The sequence below is a fragment of the Mus pahari genome, chromosome 10 (genome assembly GCF_900095145.1).
Source record: "Mus pahari chromosome 10, PAHARI_EIJ_v1.1, whole genome shotgun sequence".
Lineage (NCBI taxonomy): Eukaryota > Metazoa > Chordata > Mammalia > Rodentia > Muridae > Mus > Mus pahari.
Window position 1 is genome coordinate 755,164 of NC_034599.1, and position 10,779 is coordinate 765,942.

The following is a 10,779-nucleotide window of genomic DNA, read 5'->3' on the forward strand; positions in this document are numbered from 1 at the left end:
TTGTCACAGGAATATACTGGTACCAATTTTGTCTTAGAGTTTCTATTCCTGGACAAAACATCATGACCAAGAAGCAAGTTGGGGAGGAAAGGGTTTATTCAGCTTATACTTCTATACTGCTGTCCATCACCAAAGGAAGTCAGGACTGGAACTCAAGCAGGTCAGGAAGCAGGAACTGATACAGAGGCCATGAAAGGATGTTGTTTACTGGCTTGCATGCTTTGGCTTGCTCAGCCTGCTTTCTTATAGAACCCAAGACTACCAGTCCAGATATGGCACTGCCCACAAGGGGGCCTGCCCCCTTGATCATTAATTGAGAAAATGCCTTACAGCTGGATCTTGTGGAGGTATTTTACCAAATGAAGCTCCTTTCTCTGTGATAACTCCAGCCTGTGTCAAGTTGACACAAAACTAGCCAGTACACCAAGATATTCCATGACAAAACCAAATTTACACAATGCCTTTCCACAAATCCAGTCCTTCAAAGGATAATAAAGGGAAAACTTCAACACAAAGAAGGAAACCAAGCTCAAGAAAAAGCAATAAAGTAATCATTCAACAAACTTAAAAGATAGCCACATGAACAGAATTCCAATTCTAGCAACAAAAATAACAAGAAGCAGCAATGACTTTCCCTTAATATCTCGTAATATCAATGGACTGAATTCCCCAATAAGAAGACATAGACTAACAGACAGGTTATGCAAACAGGAACCAACTTTGTGCTGCATACAGGAAACCCACCCCAGGAAAAAGACAGACACAACCTTAGAGTAAAAGGATGGAAAACAACTTTCCAAGCAAATGGTCCCAATAAACAAGCTGGAGTAGCCATTCTAATATAGAAGAAAATCAACTTTCAACCTAAAGTTCTCAAAAAAAGATACGGAGGGAAAATTCTTATTCATCAAAGGTAAAATTTACCAAGGTGAACACTCAATTCTGAACATCTATGCTCCAAATGCAAGGGAATCCACATTCATTAATGAAACTCTGCTAAAACTCAAACCACACATTACACCTCACACAAAAATAGTGGGAAACTTCAACACCCCACTCTCATCAATTGACAGATCCTGCAAACAGAAACTAAACAGACACAGCGAAACTAACAGAAGTAATAATACAAATGGATTTTATAGGTATCTATAGAACACTTCATCCTAAAACAAAAGGATATACTTTCTTCTCAGTACTTCATGGTACCTTCTCCAAAATTGATGATATAATCAGTCACCAACCAGGCTTCAGCAGATACAAAAATATGGAAATAATCTCATGCACCCTATCAGATCACCATGGACTGCGGCTGATCTTCAATAACAATATAAATAATAGAAAACCCACATACACGTTGAAGCTGAGCAACAATCTACTTAATGATAACTTGGATAAGGAAGAAGTAAAGAAAGAAATTAAAGACTTTTCAGAGTTTAATGAAAATGAAGCCACAATATACCCAAACTTTTGGAACACAATGAAAGCAGTGCTAAGAGGAAAACTCATAACTCTGAGTGCCTCCAAAAAGAAGCTAGAGCAAGCATATACTAGCAGCTTGACAGCACACTGGAAAGCTCTAGAACAAAAGGAAACAAATTCACCCAAGAGAAGGAGAAGGCAGGAAATAATCAAACTCAGGGCTGAAATCAATCAAATGGAAACAAAAAGGACTATACAAAGAATCAAGCCAACCAGGAGCAATTTCTTTAAGAAAATCAACAAGATAGATAAACCCTTAGCCAGATTAACTAGAGGGCCCAGAGACAATATCCCAATTAACAAAATCAGAAATAAAAAGGTAGATATAATAACAGAATCAGAGAAAATCCAAAAAATCACCAGATCCTACTACAAAAGCCTATACTCAACAAAACTGGAAACCCTGGATGAAATCGACAATTTTCAAGTCAGATACCAGGTACCAATGTTAAATCAGGATCAGATTAAAGATCTAAGCAGTCTCATATCCCCTAGAGAAATGGAAACAGGCATTAATAGTCTCCCAACCAAAAAAAGGCCAGGATCACATGAGTTTAGTAGTTCTATCAGACTTTCAAAGAGGACTTAATTCCAATACTCCTCAAACTATTCCAAAAAATAGAAACAGAAGGTACTCTATCCAATTCATTCTTGGAAGCCACAATTACTTTGATATCTAAACCACACAAAGACACAACAAAGAAAGAGAAATTCAGATTAATTTCCCTTATGAATATCAATGCAAAAATACTCAATAAAATTCTCGCAAACTGAATTCAAGAACACATCATAACAATCATCCAACATAATCAAGTAGGCTTCAATCCAGGGATACAAGGATGGTTCAATATATGGAAATTCATCAACGTAATTAAGTAAATAAAAGAAACTCAAAGACAAAAAACACAGGATCATCTCATTAGATGAAGAAAAAGCATTTGACAAAGTTCAATATCCCTTCATGATAAAAGTCTTAGAAATATCAGGAATTCAAGCCCCATACATAAACAAAAAAAATGCAATAAAAAACAAACCAGTAGTCAACATAAAAATAAATAGAGAAACTGGAAACAATCTCACTAAAATCAGGGAATAGACAAGGCTACCCACTCTCTCCCTAGTCCTTGAACTCCTAGCCAGAGCAATTAGACAACAAAAGGAGATGAAAGGAATAAAAATTCGAAAGGAGAAGACAAAGTATAACTATTTGCAGATGATAGTATGTATAAGTGACCACAAAAATTCCTCCAGAGAATGCCTAAACCTGATAAACAACTTCATTGAAGTAGCTGGATATAAAATTATCTCAAATCAGTGGCCTTTCTCTACACAAAGGATAAACAGGCTGAGAAAGAAATTAAGGAAAGAACACACTTCAAAAATAGTCACAAATAATATAAAATACCTTGGTGTGACTATAAGTAAGGACATGAAAGATCTGTATGATTAATTTCAAGTCTCTGAAGAAAGAAATCAAAGAAGATCTCAGATGATGGAAAAATCTCCCATGCTCATGGAATGGCAGGATTATTATAGTAAAACTGGCTATCTTGCTGAAAGCAATCTACAGATTCAATACAATCCCCATCAAAATTTCAACTCAATTCTTCACACAGTTAGAAAGGGCAATTTGAAAATTCATCTGGAATTACAAAAATCCTAGGATAGCAAAAACTATTCTCAACAATAAAAGAATCTCTGGTGAATCACCATGTCTGACCTCAAGCTGTACTACAGAGCAATTGTGATTTAAAAAAAATGCAGGATACTGGTACCATGGCCAACAGATAGATTAATGGAACAGAATTGAAGACCCAGAAATGAACCCACATATCTATGGTCACTTGATCTTTCACAAAGGAGCTAAAACCATACAGTGGAGAGAAAATAGCATCTTCAATAAATGGTACTGGCTCAACTGTCAGTTATGCAGTAGAAGAATGTGAATTAATCCATTCTCATCTCCTTGTACAAAGCTCAAATCTAAGTGGATCAAAGAACTCCACATAAAATCAGAGACCCTGAAACTTACAGAGGAGAAAGTGGGAAAAACCCTTGAAGATATGGGCAGAGGGGAAAGATTCCTGACCAGAAGACCAATGACTTGTGCTATAAGATCAAGAATGAACAAATGGAACCTCATAAAATTGCAAAGCATCTATAAAGCAAAGGACACTGTCAATAAGACCAAAAGGCAACCTACAGACTACAAAAAGATCTTTACCAATCCTTAATCCGATAGGGGGCCAATATCCAATATATATAAAGAACTCAAGAAATTAGACTCCAGAAAACCAAGTAACCCTATTAAAAAATGTTGTACAGAGCTAAAAAAAGAGTTCTCAACTGAGGAATACTGAATGGCTGAGAAGCACCTAAAAAAATGTTGAACAACCTTAATCATCAGGGTAATGCAATCAAAACAACCCTGAGATTCCACTTCACACCAGTCAGAATGGCTAAGATAAAAAACTCAGGTGACAGCAGATGCTGGAGAAGATGTGGAGAAAGAGGAACACTCCTCCATTGCTGGTGGGACTGCAAGCTGATACGCCCACTCTGGAAATCAGTTTTGTGGTTCCTCAGAAAATTGGACATAGTTCTACTGGAAGATCCAGCAATATCACTCTTGGGCATATACCCAGAAAATCTTCCAACTGGTAATAAGGACACATGCTCCACTATGTTCATAGCAGCCTTATTTATAATAGCCAGAAGCTGGAAAGAACCCAGATGTCCCTCAATAGAGAAACAGATACAGAAAATGTGGTACATTTACACAATGGAGTACTAGTCAGTTATTAAAAACAATGAATTTTTAAAATATTTTGATAAATGGATGGGTGTGGAAGTTATCATCTTGAGTGAGGTAACCCAATCACAAAACAACACACATGATATGCACTCACTAATAAATGGATATTAGCCCAGAAGCTCAGAATCCTTCTTAGAAGGGGGAAAGAAATACCCATGGAAGGAGTTACAGAAACAAATTCAGAGCAGAGCCTAAAGGAATGACCATCCATAGACTGCCCCACTTGGGATCCATCCCATAAACCACCACTAAACCCAGACATTACTGTAGATGCCAACAAGAGCCTGCTAACAGGAGTCTTATATAGCTGTCTCCTGAGAGCTTCTGCCAGTGCCTGGCAAATACAGAAGTAGATGCTTACAATCATCCTCTGGATGGAGCACAAGGTCTCCTATGAAGTAGCTAGAGAAAGTACCCAAGGAGTTGAAGGGGTCTAAAGCCCCATAGGAGGAGCATTAATATGAACTAATCAGTAACCCCAAATCTCCTGGAACTTTACCACCAATCAAAGAAAACACATGGTGGAACTTGTGTCTCTAGTTTTATATGTAGCAGAGGATGGCCTTGTAGGTCATCAATGGGAGGAGAGGTCCTAAGTTCTATGAAGTTTCTATGCCACAGTATAGGGGAATGCCAGGACTGGGAATGAGCATGGGTAGGCTGGGGAGCAGGGTAAGAGGAGGAGTAGGGGACTTTTCAGAATGGAAACTAGGAAAGGGGATAAACATTTGAAATGTAAATAAAGAAAATATCTAATAAGAATATTAAATTTTAAAAAAAGACCAGAAAAAAAGCTGCAATGGGAAAAGTTCAAGTAACATAACAAGGCAGACCTATAAGAATTGCACCTGACTTCTCAACAGACTCTAAAAGCTAGAAGGGTCTGGGCAGATGTCTTGCAGTTTCTATGAGACCACAGACACCAGTCCAGACTATTATACCCTCAAACTATTCCACAAAGTAAAAACAGAAGGAATACTGCCAAAATCATTCTATGAGGCCAAATTACTCTGATACATAAACCTTACAAAGACTCAACACAGAAAGAGAATTTCAGAACAGTTTCTCTTATGAACATTGATGCAAAAAAATAGTCAATAAAATACCCACAAACTAAATCTAGCAACAAATCAAAAACATCATCCGCCATGATCAAGTCGGCATCATTGCAGAGATGTAAGGTTGATTCAACACATGAAATTACATCAATGTAATCCACCTTATAAACAAACTAAGAGAAAAAACACATGATTTTCTCACTAGATGCTATAAAAGCCTTTGACAAAATCCAACATTCTTTCACATCTTGGAGAAATCAGGGATATAGGAACATACCTAAACACAATAAAGACAATACACAGTCAATATCAAATAGTCAACATCAAATTAAACTGAGAAAAACTTAAAGTAATTACACTAAATTTGGGTATAAGACAAGACTCTCCACTTTCTCCATATCTATTCAAATAGTACTTGAAATTTTAGCTAGAGCAATAAGATATCTAGAGGAGATCAAGGGGATAGAAGTTGGATGGAAGAACATAAAGTGATCCCTAAAATTCTACTAGGGATCTCCTACAACTAAGAAACACCTTCATCAATGTAGCTGGATAGAAAATTAACTCAAAAAAATTAGTAGCCTCCAATATAAAAATGATAAAAAGCCTGAGAAAGAAACTAAGGAAACAACAGTCTTCACAATAGGTAATATAAAATATCTTGGTGAATCTTGAACCAAGCAATGGAAAGACCTCTTTGACAAGAATTTCACTCATGAGTAAACAAATTGAAGATAATATCAGAAGATGGAAAGATAACCCATGCTCATTGATAAGTAGGATTAACATAGTAAAAATGACCATCTTGCCAAAAGAAGTCAGCAGATCCAAAACAATTAAGATCAAAATTCCAACACAATTCTTTATAGGCCCTGAAAAAGATAATGCTAATTTTTATTTGGAAAAATAAAAAACCCAGGATGGCTAAAACACTCTTGTAGAATAAAAGCACTTCTGGAGTTCTGTTATGGTTCCAAGCTGTAGTACAAAACAATAGTAATAAAAACTGCCTGGTATTTGCATAAAAACAGCCAGGTTGATCAATGGAGTCAATTTGAAGACTCTGAAATAAACCTACAAACCTATTGAGACTTGATTTTTGACAAAGAATCCAAAACTATACAATGAAGAAAAGAAAACCTCTTCAAAAAATGGTGCTGCTCTAATTAGATGTCTGCGTGAAGAAGAATGCAAATATGAAACTCAGGTCCAAGTGGAACAAAGACCTCAAAATAAAATGATATACTAAAATCTAATAGAAGAGAAGTTGAAAATAGCCTTGAGTGCATTTGTACAGCAGACAAATTCCTAAGTAGCAGACATATAACTCAGGCACTAAGATCAACAATAAATGGGTCCTCATAAAAACCAAAAAGCTTCTGTAAAACAAAGAACTCCATTAATAGAACAAAATGGCAGCCCTCAGAATGGAAAAAGATTTTCATCACCCTACATCTGAAAGAGGACTAATATGCAAAATATATAAAGAAATCAATAAACTAAACACCAACAACCCAAATAACTCAATTTTTAAAAATGGGGAACAGAGCTAAACAGAGAATTCTCAAGAAAGGAATCTCCAATAGCCAAGAAGCACTTAAAGAAATGTTGAACTTTCTTAGTCATGAGGGAAATGCAAATAAAGACTACTCTGACATTCCATCTTAAATCTCTTCAGAATGGGTAAGATCAAAAACTCAAGTGAAAAGACATGATGGCAAGGACATGGAGCAAGAGGAACACTCCTCCATTGCTGATAGGAATGCAAACTTGTATACCCACTTTGGAAATTAGTCTGGTGTTTTCTGTCAATTGGGAATAGTTTTACCTCAAGACATAGCTATATGACTCCTTGGCTGATACCCAAAAGATGCTCTACCATATCACAAGAACACATGCTCAACTACGTTCATAATAGTTTTATTTCTAATGGCCAGAAACTGGAAACAACCCAGATGTCCCTCAAGCAAAGATTGGATACAGAAAATGTGGTTCATTTACACAATGGAATATTACTTAGCTATTCTTTTGTTTTGTTTTGTTTTCCAAGATAGGGTTTCTCTTTGTAGTCCTGGCTGTCCTGGAACTCACTCTGTAGACCAGGTTGGCCTCGAACTCAGAAATCCACCTGCCTCTGCTTCCCGAGTGCTGGGATTAAAGGCATGTGCCTGGCTAACTCACCTATTTTTTTTAAATGTAATCATGAAATGTATGTATGTATGTATACATATATGTACATGTACATGTATATGTATATGTTAAATAACCCACACCAAAATTACAGGATAGCCAGGTTACAATTCACAAACACAAAGAAGCTATATAACAAGTAGAGTCCAAAGTAGGAAACTTGAATCTCACTGAGAAGGTAAATAGTCACAGGGAATAAGTGGAACGAGATGACTGGGACAGGGACAGTGTTGAGAGAACAGGAGGGACTACATAGGCAGAAAGGGAGTACTGGGAGAGAGAGAATGAATCAGTTGGAGGGAGCACATCTGGGACTAGACACTAGAAACCAAGTGCAATAGAAACTCCCAGGAATCTATGAAGGTGACCCTAAGACTCCTAGTTATGGGGGATATGAAACCTTAATCTTCCATCTCCTGTAACCAGAAATTACTTCCAATGGATGAATTGGGATACTAACCCAGCCATAAAACATTTGACTCATGATTTGTATTGCCTATGTACAGGGGGAAAGACAGAGAAGAAATTGAGGGAATGGTCCACCCACCTTGAGCCTCGTGCCTTAAGAGAGGCCATCCCTGACACTAGTAAAGATATTCTGCTATACTTGCAGACATGAGCCTGAGGCTTCACTCAGCAACTGATGGAAACAAATGGAGACACTCACAGGCAAACATGAGGTGGTGCTTGGGGAAGAGGAGTGATAAAGGATTATAAGAGATAGAAGGGTCAAGACACCACAAGAAAACCTACAGAATCAACTAACCTGGGCTTATAAGGATGCAACTGCCAACCAGAAAGCATACATGGGACAAACTTAGGCCTTCTGCATATATGGTAACAGTTGTACTGCTTGGTCTTCATGTTAGACTCCTAACAGCAGGAGCACAGGCTGTCTCTGACTCTGTTTTCTGTCTTTGGATTCCTTTGCCCTAACTAGGCTGCCTCAGTAGAAGATATACCTAGTCCTACTGATATGATATGCCAAGGCTGGGTGATATTCATTTGAGGCCTCCTTTCTAAGAAAAAAAGGACAGGGAGTAGAAGGGAAGAAGGGACATGATAGCTCGAGTCTCTAGCTGCATATGAGCAGAAGATGGCCTAATCAGCCATCACTGGGAAGAGATGCCCCTTGGTCTTGCAAACTTTATATGACCCAGCACAGGGGAAGGCCAGGGCCAAGAAGTGGGAGTGGGTGGGGAGGGGAGTAAGGGCGGGGGGAAGGTATAGGGAACTTTCGGGATAGCATTTGAAATGTAAATAAAGAAAATATCTAATAAAAACAACATTAAAAAAAAAAGAGTAGGCTGCATGCTCAGCTTAGATGGCCAAAAGAAAACAAACTTGAAGACATCTTTTGAGGTTGCTTGCCTCACAATATCACGGCTCTTTCTTACTTTCTTTTCATTTTCTTTTTAAATTTTATCCTTTTTACTTTTAATTTTTTATCCTCTTTCCCTACATGTTCTTTGTACACATAATATAGGTTCTGGATTGGAGGTTTTATGGGATTCCTAAGTGTACAAATGAGTGACTCTTTCTCTACTCCTGCTTCCACTGCCTTTTCTTTTCTTTTCTTTTCTTTTTTTTAGATTTATTTATTATTATATCTCAATACACTGTAGCTGTCTTCAGATGCACCAGAAGAGGGCATCAGATCTCATTATGGATGGTTGTGAGCCACCATGTGGTTGCTGGAATTTGAACTCAGGACCTTCTGAAGAGCAGTCAGTGCTCTTAACCACTGAGCCATCTCTCCAGCCCCCACTGCCTTTTCTTATGCTTATTTTTTGTCTTATTCTAAGGTATTTGTTTTTGTTTTATCATATTACATTATACTTTAGTTTCTTATCCATTAGAAGCTGTTTGTTTTTTAATGAAAGTCAAAAGGGGGGTGGATCCAGATGAAAAGGGAGATAGAAGAGAATAGGAAGGGCTGGCAAGACAGCTCAGTGGTTAAGAGCACTGACTGCTCTTCCGAAGGTCTTGAGTTCAAATCCCAGCAACCACATGGTGGCTCACAACCATCTGTAATGAGATCTGATGTCTTCTTCTGGTGCATCTGAAGTCAGCTACAGTGTACTTATGTAATAATAAATAAACCTTTAAAAAAAGAAAAGAAAATAAAACAAAACTAAACTAAACTAAACTAAAGAAAACAAAAGAATAGGGAATAGAGGGAAGGGAAACATGAGAACACATTGTACAAAAGAAATTTATTTTCCATAAAAGAAAAAAGTTATTTCAGCATTTTATCCTTAGCAATATGAATCCAAAAACACATTTAATTTGTACTAGTGTGTAGGAAGCACTTCCCTAAACAGTGAGCATAATCTATACCATGCAGCCAGCTGCTGGACTATGGCAATGAAGCAGTAACATCTGCAGTTAGAAGGGGGTCTCAGTAAATCATTGGGCAGGAGTAAGCATCCCCACTGCCATTCAGTAAAGCTTTTTAATTAACAAGGTGTGATAATTTTTAAGGATTAAAATGTAATAATTCTTAAAACCAATATTAACACCAAGATAAGCCATCATAATTTATTGTTTTTATTCCTCGGGTGTGATTTCTAGTTATACAGTAGGCAGGGTCATGACTGATATTCGACCTTTATCTTTACTATATACTCCAATTTAGTATCACCTAAGACTTTACATTTTACATAGGGAAGGAGAAAGAAGAAGTTATATGTATCAAGTAGCAGCAATGCAGGAATTTTTTTTACATTTTACTCATCAAATATACATCTAGAAAGTACTATGGATAGGTTTTTAACCCACACTTAAAATACAAAGGGACAAGTTCTCACTCAGAAATTTACCCAGGGATTACAGAGATAGCACATGAAAATATTGAATTGAAATATTAAAAATTGATTTCTAGTCCACTAAATCACATTTTTTTCATTTTGAAAACATTACTTTATATTTTATCAATTCAAGGTCCCTTACTAATATTTAATATTTTTGTACTCTTACATTTTGATTTATATTAAATTCATATGCATCTAGTTTTTCATTATATTTATCTAAATATATTTCATTTATTTTTTTCTGCTCTAATCTTATTTTATTTTATTTTATTTATTTTCTTTATTTACATTTCAAATGCTATCCCGAAAGTTTCCTATACCCCTCTCCCCACCTCTGCTCCCCTACCCACCCACTCCCACTACTTGGCCCAGGCCTTGCCTTGTGCTGCGTCATATAGTTTGCAAGACCAAGGGGCCTCTCTTC